At 43.6% G+C, this 20147-nt stretch overlaps 1 protein-coding gene across 6 annotated transcripts in view; it reads left to right on the top strand.

Annotated features, from left to right (window-relative positions):
* The first annotated feature begins 7635 nt into the window (after positions 1-7635).
* acsl4 (acyl-CoA synthetase long chain family member 4) overlaps positions 7636-20147 on the top strand; it is a 52882-nt gene continuing 40370 nt past the window's right edge. For 3 of the 6 annotated variants that reach the window (XM_008114689.3, XM_016995057.2, XM_008114686.3), the window contains exon 1: positions 7636-7773. The gene's annotated coding sequence lies outside the window, so the exon portion shown is untranslated. Of the gene's footprint in view, positions 7774-17268; positions 17409-20147 lie in introns of those variants that run through there. The other 3 variants (XM_062963935.1, XM_062963934.1, XM_008114687.3) reach the window with 1 other exon arrangement.

The following is a 20147-nucleotide window of genomic DNA, read 5'->3' as shown; positions in this document are numbered from 1 at the left end:
CCTACCACACCTCTACATTGTTTTTCACCAGGTGACGAGGTTTTGGTCAAGGATTGGAAGATTGAGCCATTGGGACCCAAGTGGCGAGGACCCTATGTTGTGCTCCTGTCTACCCCCACTGCAGTGAAGGTGAAGGAGATTAAGCCGTGGATACATCACACCCGTGTAAAACTAGCACCTGAGGAGTGGCGGACAGAGCGAATTCCTGGTGAGGACCTGAGACTCAGGATCATCCGGCAACTCCCTGAGGGGTCAACAAGGCCATGAAGCTGATCCCTTTGGGTGCAACGGAGCGTCGGTGGTCAAGTATGTCGCAGCATGGCCCAACAAAGGCGCTCTCCGGGAGATGGTGGCTAGACATTTTGAGAGGAAAAAGTGGGAGACAAGTTATGAGGAGGGGAGGAAAGCATACTGTGTTTGGTATATTGTTTGTGTTAAGTTTTGTTTCCTTTTTGAACGGGGTACGTGCCAATTGGATAAAAAGACATGCCAATTATATGTTTGAGCAGCACGGGAAAGAGGTAGCATTAATATATGAACACCCCCTCACCATAGGAGATTTTTCATTTCTTCCCGATTTAATTGATGAACCACAGATTATGTTGGAGGGATTGTCCAAGGCTCAGGAGGGTCCACCTACCGTGTTTTCTAGCATACCGCAAGAAATAAATCAAACTCGGTTTCGACGGCTTAGATACCATACCTCCACCAGGGGTTTGTGCTTCTGTTGTGGAGGATCGGGAATATGGAATTCTGAGTGGAGACACTGGGGAACTAGGCAGGCGTTCTTTTCCCGATTAGGCAATTACTCCCATTGTCGAGACCGGTTCTATCTACATGGACGATTTAATACATCTTATGTCTCACGATTAAATCTAACCGCAACCGAGTGGGCTAGCATGTATCCAGATTATCCCACATTTAGTGTGAATGATTCTATTGAGGGCCTAAAATCTTATATGAACATACTGCAACAATTAACCCAACTGAGCCTAGGTCAAAGCCTCTGTCCGTTATGGCAAATTAGGGATCCAAATCTATGGTTTTTCTTTGATAAATGGGCCACAAATTATCACCCCGGCAACTACCAGTGTGTCGGTGTGGGTTATTTGACATTCCCAGTCCGGGTCTTACACAAAAGGCATCAGCGCCTGAAACGGGACATTGTGCAAACAGGCCCTCTAGGACCAGAATGTTCGGATGAGGTCATTATTAACAAGGCCCTGTCAGGTTCAGAAGCCTCCCGTGTAGGAGGAGGCCTGATCACAGGCTTGTTGACCCTGGGTGCCTACCCAGGGATTGTAGCTCAAGCAAATCGTAGAAGTGTTCTAGGCCTGACTTGCCGTCTTGAAAAGTCCATAAATGCCACTGGTAAAATTTTCCGGGAAATCCAGTCTGAAGTAGAAGAAATCAGCCAGATGGCCCTACAGCATAAGCTGGCCCTTGACTACCTACTGGCGGCCAGGGGGGGTTTATGCGCCATGGTTAGAGGGCGTTGTGTAGTGAAATTTCATAACTTGAATAGTACTATTGAAGATGACATCGAGTCATTGCAAAAGTTAATTTACAATAATGTCCAGGAGGTAGAAGGTTGGTCTCCCTTCTCCTGGGTGACTAGCTGGTTACCTTCAGTAGAATGGTTGAAGGACATATTGTTGGTAGGGATTTTAGGATTGTTCATTGTTCTCATAGTTATGCGCTGCACTCCAATAATGATGCAAATGTGTACTAGGTGTGTCACACAATCATTACCTGGAGAAAAGATAGCCATACTCCAAACCAAGTGGGATTGGATGGAACCATAATGCTTTGCTTCAGCTTTTGTACACGCGCTTCGCAAAAAGAAAATGGGGGAGTGAGGCGGGAGGTTAAAGAACCCCAGGAAATACCATATATGGGCAGAGATGGCGACGGCTAGCGACCCGGGTGCATAAACTCACAGAAACATGTGGTTTCTGGGAAATCATGTGTTTCTGAAGAAATGAAAGCTAAAGATAAACAAACTGCGCGTGCGCACGCAGGCGCTCTGAATGATTGTGAACACGGCACAGAAAGAGTGCGCCCGGGCCGCTGGTCAGCGCTGGTTGGATGCAAGTCAAGCAGCGTCACAACTCTAAGCCAATGAATTTGCTTGTGGGCGGGCATAACCCGAACCCTGTAGTGTGTATAAATATTTACTCAGCCCGCCGCTGGGGGTTCTCCCTGGGAAAGCACCTATTTTGTGCGAGGGGGAACCCTAGTGGCCACTTGCCAATAAAACTGTTTTCTTGGAAATACTCCAGTTGTCCGTCTCCAATCACTCCCACTGCGCTCGCAAGGACCGTAGCACAAAGGTTCCGCTACACTTCAGCTGATGGGGAGGTTTCCTGGGATATCAGATTAGGTCTCCACATGGAGGGAGTGAAGGATAGATTAGTGGGTAGTCAGAGAGACTCCTTGGAAGTCCTTGAAGCCCAGGTGTGTGAGGCACAGTCTCATGGCTTCTTGGTTGGGCTTTGGCTTAAATTAAGTGATGTTTACTTGGTGTCTCTCAGAGCAGACAATGTTGTCAAAATATTCAGGTTCCTGTTTCAGTTCTCAAGTTCATGATTCAAGTTCCCTGTGTTTGCCTATGTCCCTGAAAAAGTTTTGCCATGGGAAAAGTTCCTGCTTTCATGCTTATGGATTTATGCCCATGATCTTGACTTCCTTGATTTCATGTACTTTGCCATTTTTGGGGCACTACTCTGTTGTATATGGGCTACTGCTATTTTATAGCTCTTTTGGAAAATGCCCCTTTCCCGCTTTGTATCTGTTTTTCTTAATAAACTGTTGTAGTTAGTACTACTGGACACTGGTGTGGTGCTGGGTGAAAAGGTGTCTCAAGGCTAGAGTGCAAGAAGGCCAGCAATGAATATCTGATGCTGTCCTCTGTGTTTCAAAGGAAGGAATTGGCAAAACCATTTCTGGAGAATCCTTGCCTAAGAAAACAGGCTCATTGAAGGCACCTGCAAACACTTTGAAAGGGACTAACTCCAAAGAAATAGGAAATTAGACCTGGAGCAGGGATGGGATTAGAATTATAGCAGCCATTTGGGGAAATAGGGAAGTCTAAAGGAGACCAATAGTGAGTTGACCCAGAGGTGTATACTTCTACAGTCCACTCATCCATCTCCTTTTGGTTTACTTGCTGAGTGATCTGGAAAGAAGAGATGTCTCATTCCCCTCCAGCTTCCTTCTCCCGGAGTAGATAAAGCCATAAAGCTCCCGGGAAGCTGGACATGGAGAACTTCTGGCTCTTCTTATCGGCTTTGAACTTCTCCCAGCTTCCAAGCCTTTGAAGTGGAGCTGGGAACGGGAAGAATTTGGGGCCAAAGCAGGAGACTGGGGTCACCAAGAAGTGGGAAGATATCCTTCTGAATCCTCCATTGCACTGAGGTTCTCTGTAAGGTCCCATGCCGCTGCCTCCTCCTCCTCTTTAGAAGAGATCCTGATCTAGACAAAATACCATCAACAGGAATTGTAATTAGGGGAAAACACGATTAAAATTAAATAACAAGATGCTTCGGGGCACCTTCCATGTGTTTGTTTCCTCTCTGAGAAGCGAGCAACCCCACTTTTCACACCAAAAATACACGTGCGGTTTCCCCCTAAAGCTGACTTCTTTCGTCAGGCTCATTTAGGAAGAAGGAAATGTTTCTACAAGTCTTGTTGACTCTGTTGTAAATCACCTAGAGATCTACAAGATCTTGGCCTGTTCTTTGCCCATCAGTCCTCAAGAAGGAAAAATTACAGATGAATAATGAATGCAGCGTCCAAGGAATGTGTTGACAGTTTGCCATTTCGCTTGTTGCGAGGGCACAGCCTGAGCTATTGATTTGTTTTCTCCTACCATATGTTTAAGCTCAAAGAACCAACAACATGTTTGGCTTTTAAACTAGCGGACAAGTCATCGCAGACTAATAAATGAACACAGCTGCAACCAGCATGCATCACCAGATATTGGATTTGATCGGAAGGATTTCTGAAAGCGTGTCTGTATTTTCACCTAGGAAAATGTAGCCCCAGGGTATGATTTCTGGTCCTTAAGAAGAGGGCTCTCCCAGGAGCTAATGAAGGCTTATCTCGTGTGGAATGAGGCCAGCACCTGAGCCAAAGCAAAGCCTTGGCCGCAGAGTCGTCTCCGAGCCCATTGTTGTTTACACAGAGGATTAAAGAGCTTCTCTAAGGCAACAACAACACACACGGTCATGGATTTCCTTCCTTCCATCAGCGGCGGCACCACGTCACCATAGCCATGGCAACCCTAGTTGGCTTTAAAGGCACAGGGATGCGTCAGGATCCAGTTGCAGCTGCTTTGTGGAAGACAATGAAGATTGTGATGCCTCATCTGGGACACGGCTGCCTGCGATGGATGCCATGCTCTGCTGACTCAAGGGTCACCTTCTTTTTTTCCAAGGGAGAACAGGGATCTCACTGGAAGAAGGAAAGAAGAGGGGCTGCACATGTGTTGCATGCGCCTTGCCATTGGCAACGAGGAAGTGTTCAGAACTGTGCTGCCGTCACTGATCCAGAAATAGACAGTTAGTGAGGGGGTTACTTGAATTAATGTCCCTGTAATGGAAACAGAAGAGGAAGAGCATGGCGTGTCGCTTGAGGGTTGGACCATGACTCCTGAGACCGAGGTTGGGATAGCCACCAAGCCATGAAAACTCATTGGGTGGCCTTGGGCAGGTTAAACTCTCTCAGCCTTGGAGGAAATAAACATTCCATCTAGGCTGTGGAATTAATGCAGTTTGAGACCACTCTAGCTGCCATGACGCAATTCTATGTAATTCTAGGAGTTGTCGTTCGTGTGTCTTTAGCCTTTTTTTGTCAAAGAGGAATGATGCCTCACAAAACTACAAATCTTAGGAGCCGGTAGTATTGAACCATGGCAGGTTATAGTGGTGTCAAACTGCATTAATCCTACAGTGTAAAAAGGTAAAGGTAAAGGTTTTCCCCGACATTAAGTCCAGTCATGTCCGACTCTGCGTGTTGGTGCTCATCTTCATTTCTAAGCCAAAGAGTCAGCACTGTCCGTGGACACCTCCAGACTCATGTGGCCGGCATGACTGCATGGAGCGCTCTTACCTTCCCACAGTAACAGTACCTATTGATCTACTCACATTTACATGTTTTTGAACTGCTAGGTTGGCAGAAGCTGGGGCTGATAGTGGGAGCTTGCCCATGCCTGCACTAGAGTGATTCATGTCCCAATGTGCCAGCAGCGCTGTGATTATTTTAGGAGCAAAAAACAGTAATACCAGTTAGCTAGGTGAAAACTAAATGGAAAGGAATGCACTGCCAGATCTGGTGCCCAACTGGCGAAGAAACAAACATAGGCATGTTGCGGCAGCATCTTCATGCATTGGCTTTACAGACGACTTCAAAGCTAACGCTGGTGAAATGAAAAGAAAAATCCTGTCAATAATTCCAAATCGGTGGAGTCAGTAATCAAAGCCTTCAGCTTTGACTCCCAACTCCTCCGTTTTATTACTGTCTGAACCCGACTCCGACTCTTATGTTTGCTACTAATAATACATTTAGCATAATAACAAGGCAGCCCAGGGAATTGTTTCTTCATCCTTCAGACCAGGTGAATCATCAGGATGATGGAAAATAAAATCTATTAATTTATCTCCTGCTATGAATTTTCTGGGCTGTCTGGCCATGTTCCAGAAGCATTCTCTCCTGACGTTTTGCCCACATCTATAGCAGGCATTCTCAGAGGTTGTGAGGCCTGTTGGAAACTAGGCAAGTGGGGTTTATGTGGAATAATGTCCAGGGTGGAAGAAAGAACTCTTGTCTGCTGGAGGGAAGTGTGACTGTTGCAATTGGCCAGCTTGATTAGCATTGAATAGCCTTGCGGCTTCTAAAGCCTGCTGCTTCCTGCCTGGGAGAGGTGTTAGCTGCCCCTGATTGTTTCCTGTCTGGAATTTCCCTGTTTTCCGAGTGTTATTTTTTATTTACTGTCCTGATCTTAGAGTATTTTTAATACTGGTAGCCAGATTTTGTCCATTTTAATAGTTTCCTCCTTTCCGCTGAAATTGTCCACATGCTTGTGGATTTCAGTGGCTTCCCTTTGTAGTCTTACATGTAGTATCTCCAATTATTTTTTACATAGTGACTGGTGCTCTTTAGATTTTACCAAGTTTGGGTCCACATATATTCTTGAGCAACAATTCCCATTGCTTTTGATGATCTGGGAATAATGGGAATTGCAACCCAATAAAGGACACTTTAACATCAGGCACCAGATCCACAAGCCTTAGGTCTTGAACCAAACTCCTGATCAAACAGAACAAATGGGTAGCCTTCCAGATGTATCCCAACTCCCATCAGCTCTGATGTCTAATGATGAGGAATACAGGAATGGTGGTGCAGCCTCTGGAAGAGAGCCACCTAAAATGACATGGAAGGCCAGATTGGGCCTTGAGTTTTTGCCATGGCTTCGTCAGCCTTGTAGGGTTTTGCCTGGACTGCCTTGAAACCAAGGCTGGTCTGTACAGTTCCACCCGAATCTGACTTTGCAGGGCCAGGATTGGACTCCCCAAGGCTAGAAGCAAACGGCAGACGTGCAGATTCCCCACATTGATAGTCTTCTGCCATCCTGACCTCCTGCATTCCAGTTATCAAATTGGTTGCCAGCTAATTGCAATGCGGGTGGGAGAGAAATAGGTTCCTTTCTCCACGTTGATGGCTTCCAGATACTGCCATAGTTTAGCATGGCCAGAGGGCAAAATCTGGTGCCGCCAGCTGCATCTACATGGTAGAGGTAATGCAGTTTGACAGCACTTTTGAATGGCAGGGCTCAATGGTATAGAAATCCTGGGAGTTGAAGCTACTATTGTTGTTGTTGTTATTATTATATTTTTTCTGACTTGACTGCAGTTAACATCAACAACCTGCTACCCACAGAAAATATGGTCCATTGGTTTATCCAATTTTAAAATATCATGTGTGGATGTGTGTGTGGATGTATATATATGTACATACACACACACATACATATATACACATATACATATACACATACATGCATATAAATACTGTACCTACACACACACACACACTTCCTTGAGGGAGTCTCTCATATATACACATAATACAGGGTGTTTGAAAAAGAACTCCCTATTCACCATTTAAATTAAATGTGTGTATACACACACACACACATATATATATACATACACATTTACACATATATATGTATAGGAGAGGCTCCTTCAAGGAAAACGTTTGAGCTCAGCTTTTTTTGAGCTGAGAATCGGGATGCATCTACACTGCAGAATTAACGCAGTTTGATAGCGGTGGCTGCCCGTCGCGTCCATCACCAAATACCGCTTGAGGATTGGCCCGCGAGAGTCCATGCCCCACCCCCTCTTCTCCCCGCCTTTTTAATGCTTCTCCTTCCCTCTCTCCCCCTAGTGGCTGCCATGTGAGTCAATCAGCGAAAAAGTGCCGCACGATTGGTTCGTGAGGGAATCTACGCCACGCTTCCAAATCAGCCCTCCCTTTTTCCACGCCGGTTATAAGCATCCTGTGGTTATGCGCCACCCGGCGCGAGCCCTCCTCTGTCTACGGCCGCCTTTCACGTCAGTTAGGAAACCCGGCGTCCGGATTGGTCCGTCAGGGTGGGGCGCCCGCCTCCCCGCCTTTTCCTTTACATACCGGTCTCTCTCGCCATTTTAAACAGCGTGAGGCGGGCAGCGGAGCCGGTGAGGTGAGGGAGACTCCGGGAGTGGGTTCACGGTGAGCTTTCCTCTCTTTTTCTCGCGGGATCATCTTCTGCAACAGGCCTGGGCAAACTTGGGCCCTCCGCTAGGCTGTTAGGAATTGTGGGAGTTAAAGTCCAAAACACTTGGAGGGCCTAAGTTTGCCCAGACCTGGCCTACATAGTCGAATGAAGGCGGTTTAGCCCTTCTTTAGCTGCTCTGGCTCAACTGTGGGAGTTGTAGAGGCCCAGCACTCTTTGCCAGACCAAAATCCTATAGCATGGGGGTGTCAAACTCTGCAGTGTAGATGCCCCCAATGACGCAGAGGCTCCATGATCGCCGTTATGACTCATGCCTCGCTCGGGGTGGCCTCCTGGGAGTTGTGGTTTGCTGGCTTGTCTAAGTACAAATCCCAGAGTCCTGTAGCACTCAGCCAGGGGAGTTCCACCGGTGTCAGACCACTATAATGGGTTGCTGTGAGTTTTCTGGGCTGTATGGCCATGTTCCAGAAGCTTTCTCCCCTGATGTTTCGCCCACATCTATGACAGGCATCCTCAGAGGTTGTGAGGTCTACTGTTTCCAGACAAGAAACAATCAGTCTAACACCTCCCCACAAAGGATTCCCTCAAGCAAGATGCAGCCAGGCTTTGAAGCTGCAAGGCTATTCAATGCTTACCAAGCTGGCCAATGGCAACATGCATACTTGCCTCAGGCAGACAAGAGTTCTTTCTCCTACATTCCACAGATACATAAAACCCCACTTGCCTAGTTTCCAACAGACCTCACAACCTCTGAGGATGCCTGCAATAAATGTGGGTGAAATGTCAGGAAAGAATGCTTCTGGAACATGGCCATACACCCCAGAAAACTCATAGCAATACAGTGATTCTGGCCATGATTTGACAACACAAACCACTATATTGCTGTTTGTGGACGCACCCAGTCACATGCAGGCTATCGCTTCTTGCTTCCCTGCAGCATCCTTTTCTGCCCGATCCTTGTAATTTTAGGAAGTGAATCAGAGCCAAGCCTGGCTTGATTTTTTTTTTAATACAGGCAGTCACCAAGTTACGAGCAAGAGAGGTTCTGTAGGTTTGTGTTTAGTTGAATTTTATGTAAGTTGGAACAGGTATATTTAAGTGTATCTCCAGCCATATCTATATATCTATCTGTATGTGTGTGTGTGTGTAGGGGGGGGGAGGTACATTTCTTACATGTATCTCCAGTCATATATATCAATCAATCAAAATTTTATTTATATCCCACCCCATCTCCCTGTGGGGACTCAGGGCGGCTCACAGACTTAAAAAGGCAAATATTCAATGCTTTGTATTGTAATAAATAAGTAGTACAATTTTAATAAAATACAATTTGAATAGTATAAAACAAATAGTTACAAAGGCAGTAATAATCATACTATAAAAGGTAAAGGTTTCCCCTTATGTTAAGTCTAGTCATGTCTCACTCTGGGGGTTGGTGCTTATCTCCAAACCATACTATAAAACACATTAAAATAACATCAGCAAAGGGGAAATTTAAAAGCCGTTTCCATAAACTATTCCACATTTCATAAGGCCATGTATTCAATCGTTCATTTCACCATGTACTTGGGAACATAGGAAAGTTTTTAGTTGTTTCCTGATAGATGGCAGCAATGGGGCCATTCTAGTGTCTTTCAGGAGAGAGTTCCAGTGGCGGTGGGGGGAGGGGGCAATTACAGGGAAGACCTCTCTTGTCCCCACCAGCTGGGTTTGGGACATCGAGAAGAGGGCCTTTCCTGATGATTGCAGGTTCATATGAGGAGAGACGGTTGGTTAGGTAGTCTGGACCCAAACCGTTTAGGGCTTTAAAGGTAACAACCAGCACTTAAAATTTTTCCTGTTAACAGGTTGGGAGCCAGTGGAGCTGCCGTAACATGGGAGTTGTCCCCTCCCTGTCCGGCACTCCAGTTAATAACCTGGCAGCTCACCTTTGAACCAGTTGAAGCTTCTGAACTATCTTCAAAGGCAGCCCCACGTAGCGTATGTTCCAGTAGTCCAGTCGGGAAATATGTAACTAAGGCGTGGACTGGATCCATGGCCAGATCTGGCATCTCAAGGTACAGGCACATTTGGTGCACAAGTTTTAGTTGTGCAAAGGCACTTGGCCACCGCCAACACCTGAGGTTCCAGGGTCAGCAATGAGTTCAGGATCACCCTGAAATTGCGAACCTGTGACTTCAAGGGGGGGGGGGGGTAGCACCATCCAGCACAGCTTGTATCCCTATACCCTGATGTGCCTTGCGACTGACCAGGAGCACCTCTGTCTTGTCAGGATTTAATTTCAGTCTCTTGGCTCTCATCCAATCCATTACTATTGACAGACATCTGTTCAGGACCAGAACAGCATCCTTGGCTTTTGATGGAAAGAAGTAATAGAGTTGGGTGTCGTCTGCATAAATATGACACTGAACATCAAAACTCCGGATGATCTCTCCCAGCGGTTTCATGGAAATGTTAAAGAGCATGGCTGCCAGAATAGATCCCTGAGAAACACCAAAGGCCAATGGACAGGAGGCTGAACAGGCGTCAGGAAGGAATGGAGCCACTGTAAAACAGGGCCACCTAGTCCCATCCCTGCAAGACAACCCAGAAAGATACCATGGTTGATACATACATACTTTGGATAGCATAGTGAAGGATTAACACCCTTGTGGTGTTTCTTTTGCTGTCTCTGCCCCTGTTCAGAAAATTTCACCTCGCTTTCTATCTGACAGTGGGGATGATGGGTAGCAGAGTTGAAATCCAAAAATTCACCATCCCGGTTCACCTCCTTCTCTCCAGACTGTCTCCCGGTGTGGAAAACAGCACTGGACAAACTCACTCCAGCAGATGAGGGTTCAGTTGGTAGTTCAACGGCAAACAACTTTATTTACATGATCTATTTACAGATAGAGCAAATTCAGTCCTTTCCCCCATGAGTGCTTGCCGAAAGCACTCATGCACACATACAGCACATTGCTCATCGCTGTTCTCCGCTCGACACAGGAAAACTAAACTCCCTCGCATTCCACAGGAACTAGATAGTAAGTCCCAGTCAATACACACTTGACCCCATTGGTCCTGTGATACATCAATCATAGCAGACTCTCATTAACTCCATAATTGCTGAATCCAGATTGATTTTAACATTTCACAATACACAATACCCTGACACTATCCCCCCCCCCCTTTTTTTGTGTCAGGAGCAACTTGTGTCCCTGTGATAATTGGATTTTGAAAAAAAATGGCTTGTTGCGGAAATAAGGATTGGGGATACAGCTTCAGTGGAGACCTCTTTCCCCCATAATAATAACAGAAGAGTTTCCAGGAGTAGATTTCCCTTCTGAGGGGCAGATTCCTTTCACTCCTGTTTTTCACCCCTGTTCTTAACTATGAGTCATTTGTAAGTCGGATGTCTGTTACACGGGGACTGTTTGTATATATATACACAAACATATATATACACAAATCATACTGTACTAACATGTAGCGACACACGGTTTGGAAAGCTCTGGTTTAGGATAAAGGATTTAGCCCCCTTTTACACTGCCGTATAATCCAGATTATCTGCTTTGAGCTGGATTATATGAGTCTACACTGCTATATAATCCAATTCAAAGCAGATAATCTGGATTTTATATGGCAGTGTAGAAAGAGCCCTAGATGGGTCTCCATTCGCCCAGTTCAGGGGAAGAATAACAGGTCCTTTTCTTCCTCACCCCTTTATCCTAGTCCCACTCTGCCTGCCTTTCTTCTAAATTGGGCTTATAAAGAATCCTCCTTCACGCTGCCAGATTGCTGGCCTAGAGGGACTGACACAGATAAGATTGGGTTATCTTTAAGGCAGCTAGATGGGTCTCCTCCCATTTCAGGTTGCACCATAGGAATGAAAGGGAGGGTAAGATTGTGCTCTTTATCTCCTCTTCCCTCCATCCCATTCTCGCCTCTTTATCTCTCCTCTTTCCTTTCTTCTAAATTGTACTTGTTGATATCTTTCCACCTGCTTCTTGTAGGAAGTCGAGGTTCTTCTGCTTTTCTTATGGAATTGACTTAAGAGCATCCCTGCCCTTTTTAATGCCCCCCTTTTCTTCCTTCTCATTTTTCTTCATATATTTCTTGCATGTCTTGTGTGCCTTCAAGACATTCACACAAATTATCACAGGGGTTTTTATTGGCAAGATTTGGTCATAGGAAGTTTTTCATTGCCACCTTCTGAAGCTGAAGGAATGTGTCCCACCCAGGTCAACCTGTGAGTTTCCATGCCCGAATGGTGACTTCGAACCCGAGTCTCTCAAAATCCTAGTCCAGCACTTGAACCCCTACACCAGGCATGGGCAAACTTTGGCCCTCCAGGTGTTTTGGACTTCAGCTCCCACAATTTCTAACAACCGGCAAGAAGTTGAAGCCCAAAACACTTGAAGGACCAAAGTTTATCCATGAGTGCCCTATACCATCCATTTTCCCTTTCCTCCAAGCAATCCTGGGAAAAAAATGCTAATGAATCAACTAAAATTTATGCAGTGCAATTACATTGGTTCATGCTACTTTGATAACAGCCCAGAAATAAATAAATCTATGAGCATGCAAAAGTATATTTAATTTGAGTTTCGTAGGTTAATTAAATTGACTTAAGCATATACATAAAATCAGTAAGCAATCTTTTAATTGCAAAGACAGCCTTTCTGTGTTTGGACACAGAGAGAGATGGGCCGTTTCTAATTCAGGAGATAATTGTATGTTTCCATTTGGACCATTTTGGGGAGGAATTCAGTGGTCTCCAAAGGGCAATAGAGAGCGCCATAAGATGTAGAATTCTGCTGCAAACAGAGAGGTGACTGCCCCGGGCAACATATTTGGCTGTTATGAAAGCGAAGCCAATGCTTAGTCACACATGTTTCCCTTTACTTGGCAGGGATTCTGAGAAGTGCTTATGGGATTCTTTCTCATGTTTACCCAAATAGCCTGACCAGTGTTGGGTCCTTTACATTTTGTCTTGAGGGCTGGAGTGTCTTATTTACCTCAAGCTCAATGTCTTGAGTCAGCCCTGGTCCACCATGGGATAAGATCATCTCATCAAGACCTGCTATGGAGAGTTTACTGGAGGTGGAAATTTAGGGGATGGTATTTGAGGAGGTTTTCAGACACACTGCTGAGCAGGTTCTGAAACCATTGTTTTTGTGATTTGCCTCAAGTGATGATCCTAGGAATGAGAGGCCTCCAACAGTCCCTGTGATCGAAGGTCTTGCTATTTATAGTGCAACCTTCCTTTTGTTGCTGAACTTCACTGAACATTTTTTCCAATGCCTTGCTTTGTCTCATGATATCCCCAAATTATGATGGTCTTATAGAGCCATCCTAGGTTCAGATTTGCTAAAAAAAAGGGAAACTGTCTTTTAAACCAAGGGTCTTCAAACTTTTTAAACAGAGAGCTGGTTCACAGCCTCTCAAACTATTAGGGGACCGGACTATTGTTTGAAAACAACACAAAGTAATTCCTATGCACGCTGCACATACCTTATTTGTAGTGGAAAAAATCATGAAAGAACAATAAAATATTTAAAATCAAGAACAATTCTAATCAACATAAACTTACCAATATTTCAGTGAGAAGTGTGAACCTGCTTTTGGCTGATGAGAGAGTCAAGTTAATTAGGATTGTTGTTGTTGTTGTGTGCCTTCAAGTCGTTTCAGACTTAGGGCGACTCTAAGTCTGAAGTTTAAGGCAAAGGCCGGATCAATGGCCTTGGAGGGCCACATCTGGCCTGCGGGCTTTAGTTTAGGAACCCCTATTTTAAACATCGAATTCCTTATGGTTATGGTCAAAGATTGTTGCAGGGAAGAGAAATAGCAGCCCCAACAGAGCTTTGTTACCTTAGTTACCTCTAGACTCGACTATTGCAATGCGCTCTACGTGGGGCTGCCTTTGAAGACGGCCCGGAAATTATAACTAGTACAGCGTTCGGCAGCCAGGCTTCTAACTGGAGCGAATTACAGGGCGCGTTCAACGCCTCTGTTTAAGGAGCTTCACTGGCTGCCATTTACTTTCCGGGTCCAATTCAAGGTGCAGGTTATCACCTACAAAGCCCTAAACGGTTTGGGACCCACCTACCTTAGAGACCACATCTCCCTCTATGAACCCACACGTTCTCTTCGCTCGTCGGGGGAGGCCCTTCTCTCGCTCCCACCACCCTCACAGTCACGGTTGGTGGGGACGAGAGAGAGGGCCTTCTCCGTCGTGGCCCCCCGGCTTTGGAACTCTCTACCCAGAGAGATCAGGCAGGCCCCTACCCTCCTCTCCTTCCGGAAGAGCTTAAAAACCTGGCTCTTCCAAAAGGCCTTTGATGTTTAGTTGTTGCTGGATTGATCTATCTGTCCATTCCATAATAGTCCCATTGTTGTTGTCTTGCCATTTTATACCGCACTTCATTGTCCATTCAGCTGTGAAATTTCCTTTTCCCATTTCGTAACACTCTGCATTTCGCCTGGGATCTATGAATTAGTCTCCGGTTTTTAACACTGTATCCTGCTTGTTGATTTTAATGATTGTTTTTATTGATGTTGGTGTTTTTTTACTGGGATAATTGTTTTATTGCTTTGTTACTGTTATTTGTTTGTTTTATCGGGCCAGGCCCCATGTAAGCCACCCTGAGTCCCTTCGGGGAGATGGGGCGGGGTATAAAAATAAAGTTGTTATTATTATTATTATTATTATTATTATATTATTATTATTATTATTATTTGTGCAGGAAGCTAAAATGCATGTTTACTTGAAATTAAATCCTACTATGTTCGCTAGGGCTAAGTTTCATGGAATCATATGTAGGATATCAGTCTCAAATAACTGACCAAACATTGCAATTCTATACTGTAGTTGTTGAGCTGAGATTCCACATTTGTAGCAGAAAGGTTGCTGAAAAGATGCTTTGATGCTTTGATAATGATCTTGTGAGGATCAGAATCAGATATACTACCCCTGAGGCGATGGGTTCATCTGCTTCTTTGTGTTGGAACTGAAAGGATGGTGGGAAGGACTATGGGATGGGTTGTCATCCCATAGGGATGGGTTGTCATCCCATGGGATGGGTTGTCATCCCATTTTTGTTAGTGCAAACACTTAAAACAACAGTATTGGTATATATTACTAATTTATTACTGATGCTGGGGAGAGAAATGTTACTTCTATGGTTTGTGTGCATTATTGCTCCTTATGTATATATCTTTTAGATTCTTTTGGTCTTATTTTATACTGAACATTGTGATAGTCTGCTTGTAAGTAAAGTGAGTCCGTGCATATGTACTTTGAGGTTGGGAGGTATATTGTAAACTAAGTAAGGGAGTTTATATATCTGTGGAATCAAGGAACATGAAAGGCATTGCAGACTAACTCAACCAGAGAAGTCAGCCATAGCAGAGCACTCGATGGACCAACCTGGACACAGCATATTATTTGAGAACACAGAAGTCTGGACCATTCTCATAACCATCGTTTCAGACTACACAGAGAAGCCATTGAAGTTGACAAGCATGTGGACAATTTCAACAGAAAAGAAGAACCCATGAAAATGAACAAAATCTGGCTTACCAGTATTTAAAAAACTTTAAAATCAGGACAATAAATAAAGATTAACACTCTGAAAACAGGGGAATTCCGGGCAGGGAACACATTCCAACAAAGGATTCCCCAGGCAGGAATCAGCCAGGCTTTGAAGCTGCAAGGCTAATCAAGGTGATTAATTGCAGCATTCACACTTGCCTCCAACAGACAAGAGTTCTTTCTCCCACCCTGGACCTTCCGCAGATATATAAACCTCTCTTGCTTAGTTTCTAATATACCACACAACTTCTGAGGATGTCTGCCATAGGTGTGGAACATGGCCATACAGCCCGGAAACTCACAGCAAGTTAGACAACGGTGTTAGGAAAGGAAAAAATCCAGATAGGAGGAGAACAGCTGGATATTTTTACTTTTGTGTTAATGGGCTGAAAGAACTTCACAAGAAAACAAAACAGAGGTAATGTGTATGGTTCTGTAAAAGCTACTGCAAACTGGGAGGTTGAGCACTTGGGATTATAGAGCAGAAAAACATCTTTACCCAAGCTGAGGCCACCTCTCCAGGTATTTTAGGAATGTAGCACCTATACCCCTAAGCAGTGTCCTAATTCATAGATAATACTGGGTGTTGAAGTCCACCAACATCTTTGCCACAAATTTAGGGTTTTTTTTTTCATGTCAGGAGCAACTTGAGTCGCTTCTGGAGTGAGAGAATTGGCCGTCTGCAAGGACGTTGCCCAGGGGATGCCTGGATTTTTTGATGTTTTTACCATCCTTGTGGGAGGCTTCTCTCATGTCCCCGCATGAGGGAGCTCATCCGCTCTCTTCCCCGGGTGGGATTCGAACCTGGCAGCTTTCAGGTCAGCAACTCAACCTTCAAGTCACGAGGCTTTAGTCCACTATGCCACCAGAGGCTCCACAAATTTAGGTGTAAACTATTTATGACATGTTGGGGAAATATTTGCATGCCATGTAAGTTGTGATGCAAATGTATAAATGTAATACATGTCAGGTATCTCAAGATTTCCAGATATCCTCAGCAATAATGGGATGTAGGGTAGCTAGGCAAATATATGCTATCTAAGATAACATGTTATCCAAAAAGAATTTCCTTATATGTGTAAAGTCACCTATAAAACATACCGACCACAGTAACAAATAAACTTTGTGTATGGAATCATGTGGGGAGATTTTGTTATAGGAGATGGACTTTTATTTGGAAGTGCTTTGCATTTTGTATTATCTTGGGCCTCAGGAGTTAGAAGAATTATATAAAGCAACGTTGAACTCTGGGTTACCAAAACTGGCCTGTAAATGGAGTGTTGTTACTAGTTTTATTTATCATTGTTGGATCGTATGTTGTGTATTTATGTTTTTTACTTGTATTATTTTAAATTGTTGTATGGTTCTGTTTTTATTATGTGTATTGTATTGTATTGTTTTTATCATGTTGGAAACCGCCCAGTGTCCCCTGAGGAGACAGGGCAGTATATATATAACGTTTTATTATTATTATTAAAACAGGTGACGTACCGGTATTACATCCTATGTTTTTAACACCATTACCATTCCCAGGTCGAAGTCCTTATTTCTCTCACTTTGCATCCTCACTAGTTTGTTCATTGTAGCAATTTATTGCATTAGCAGATGTTTCAGTGTTGTTCTTTTTGAGGCAGGGACACTATATTAGTTGTCTGTGAAGTGCCTTAAATAGTCACAATGGAGATCTCAAGCCTTTATCTGGCCCATATCCAACTGGGGCATCTCTTTCCCAGTAGCTGAATGGCAAATAAGTGCTCCTTTGTGATTTTTGCTCTGAATCAGTAGCATCTTTCTGGATTCAGACCAGATGGCTGCCACAGGTCCTTAGTGCTCAGCATCGCAATCTCCTCCTTCTCACGCCTCTTATGGAGACGAGACGCAGCTCAGGAGGCTGGGCTTTCAATGTGGCCTGATGCTGATGTAACAAGCCAAAAAAAAAAAAGCATCAGGAAAATGTGATTCACTGCTTAGCAGCATCCAAGGTTGCGTATTTCATCCTGCTCTTGTGATAAGAATGGACACTAAAGCCAAGTGAACAGGCGTTTGCTTCCTCTTGAGGTAAAAAAAAACCCATTGCATTTCTTCTCGTGGAACCCTATTGCTTCATGTGGCTTTTCTTGATCTGATAAAAGTACGCTTTCTGAATACGTCATTGAATGCACCCTGTCTTGAGAAATTAGCTAGCTATTTGGCATCAGCCAGTCTGTAAGTGCAGAACAGTTATCTGAGAGTGTCATGCCTGTGTAATACTCTCATGCCTCTTCTACTACTAAAGAAAATAATGTTTTATTTTCCAATCTGCTACTTTAATGTTTTTTCATCTGCATTTTAAAGAAGCATCCTTCAAATTAGGCATTTGAGTGTTAGAAGTTGAAAAAGATGTGCCATGTAAGGATGACTTCAGAAAGGGATTGGTGTGCTTTGACCAAAGAGTGAATGTTCTGAATTTTGAGATGGGTTTTATATTTTCAAAAGCAAAAGGTCAAGCTTTTTCCTGTTTTGTCCCCATTCTCCTCTGTTTCATGTTAGGACTTCATAACTTTGACATTAGATTAGAATTTTGTTCCCTTTTTATGCTCCCATTGTTTTCGGGGTTACTCCAGGTTAAACCTAAAAATGCCACCTCCCCTGTTATAGCCTCATTCTGATGTTTGCAGACAGATCCCTCCTCCTCCGTTCCATCTGAGGACATTGTGTAGGACCATGACTTCAACATCAGGTCAGGCTTTCCTCCCCTTTCCCTTTTCCCTCCTGCATGTTGCCTGATAAAGAGATCTGAAGATTTTGGATACAGTTTTGTACCCTTTTATTTTCTGAAATAAAGATATTACACAAATATAAATTATGGATATTTTTTCTCATGGTCAGCACCATTATCTTTAGTTACTAATTAGTTTTGCACACAAATTATCTCCATTTCATGTATTTTAGGGAGCAATAGAGACATTCCTGCTTTATTATTCATATAATAGGTCCTTTCTTTTGTGTTTTAATTAGTAAATTGAGCCTTTTGTTTTAAATTAGTAAATACTTGCTCCTGGTTAAAGCTTTGTGTCTGTGTGTGTTTGGATAGCAGCAACAAATAAACAGCTGTTGTTGCTGTTTAGAAATTCCCAAATAACATTTTCACTGAAATAAGTAACATGTACAAAAGGATCTGTTAAGCTAGAGATCTGTTAATTTACAAAACATCAAAAGCTGCTCAATTCTAGACAAGATGATTCCTATTATTGTAGAATACCAATATAAGTAAATTGGCTAATAGTTTAGTCCTGTGCATGTTTGCTCCCAGATATCTCCAGTAGGAGATATTCTAAGGTAGAATACAGACAAAATTTGGGAAAAGGAAATGTATACTCATAAATGAATGAATAAAATATTAATATTTTCAATTAATTTTGGTAGGCTAATATACAGCAATGCCATATAAAATAGGTACTGGACATGTGAGGGCAACAAACACTTCTTTTCCAGGAAAGCCTGGAAAGTAATATTTACTTTTTAATTGAAGTATTTATATAAGTTTCCCTGGAATTGTTGGGTTGCTGTGAGTTTTCCAGGCTGTATGGCCATGTTCCAGAAGCATTCTCTCCTGATGTTTCACCCACATCTATGGCAGGCATCCTCAGAGGTTGTGAGATGCCTGCAATAGATGTGGGTGAAATGTCAGGCGATAATGCTTCTGGAACATGGCTATACAGCCCGGAAAATTCACAGCAACCCAGTGATTCTGACCATGAAAGCCTTCTACAACACATTCCCTGGAATATTTGGTTTTTCTTGTTGAGTCTTCAGATTTTGTTTCTGATTTGACTAGCATTATCTAGAAAGAATATTTTGAGTACAGGAATCCGCTACAGAAGTTATGGGTTCACAGCAGTACATCGTGTAGGAGCATGCACTTACATTGAAATGGGTGAGGTGATTCTCTCTCCCCCTCCCACACCCTTTAAGTGTTTTGTAAATGTATGGACATTCTACTTCTTAGAATGGCTGGAGTGACTAATGGATCTTTCTGCTTTTCTCAGGAATATGCTGATGCTGAAACATGCATATACTTGAATGTGCCATGCCCAGATTGTTCTTAGTTTGTTTTGCGACCTTAACCTTTCAGAGTCCAAGGCTAAAAATATAAAAGGGAACATTTGGCAGACCATTTTTATTGAGAGTATTAAATTAAGTTAAATTAAACTATCAACATTCTGCTAATAATAGCTGAAGAAAAGTTGATTGTCTTTGAGCTCATGTATATGTATTCCTTTTGGGAAAGTATTTTACATATTGAAATCCTTTGGGAAAATTGCATGACTAAGAATCTTGTAGAGGCTATTTGCCTTTCAGAATCTATGTGGGCATGCTACAGTCATACCAGTGATTAAAGTTAAAATCTTATATAAGCTTAGGTGGGAACTTAATGGACTTTTCAGTATCAGTTCTGGTTTCTCTGTCACATTGCTATACTATGATAAAAGAGGCCCCGGTGGCTCATTGGATTAAACCCTTGTGCCAGCAGAACTACTGACCGAAAGGTCGGCGGTCGATTCCGGGGAGTGGGGTGAGCTCCCGTCTGTCAGCTCTAGTTCCCCATGCGGGGACATGAGAGAAGCTGCCGACTGGATGGTAAAACATCAAACATCCAGGCGTCCCCTGGGCAATGTCCTTGCAGATGGCCAATTCTCTCACACCAGAAGTGACTCAAGTTTCTCAAGTCGCTCCTGGCACACAAAAAAAAAACTGTGATAAAAAGCAGATAGATATAAATGGACACTCCATATCTTCCTTCAAGTTCCCAGTTAA

Source organism: Anolis carolinensis, unplaced genomic scaffold, assembly GCF_035594765.1.
Source record: "Anolis carolinensis isolate JA03-04 unplaced genomic scaffold, rAnoCar3.1.pri scaffold_12, whole genome shotgun sequence".
Classification (NCBI taxonomy): domain Eukaryota; kingdom Metazoa; phylum Chordata; class Lepidosauria; order Squamata; family Dactyloidae; genus Anolis; species Anolis carolinensis.
Note: the sequence above shows the minus strand (reverse complement) of the source record. Positions and strands in the feature narration are given on the sequence as shown.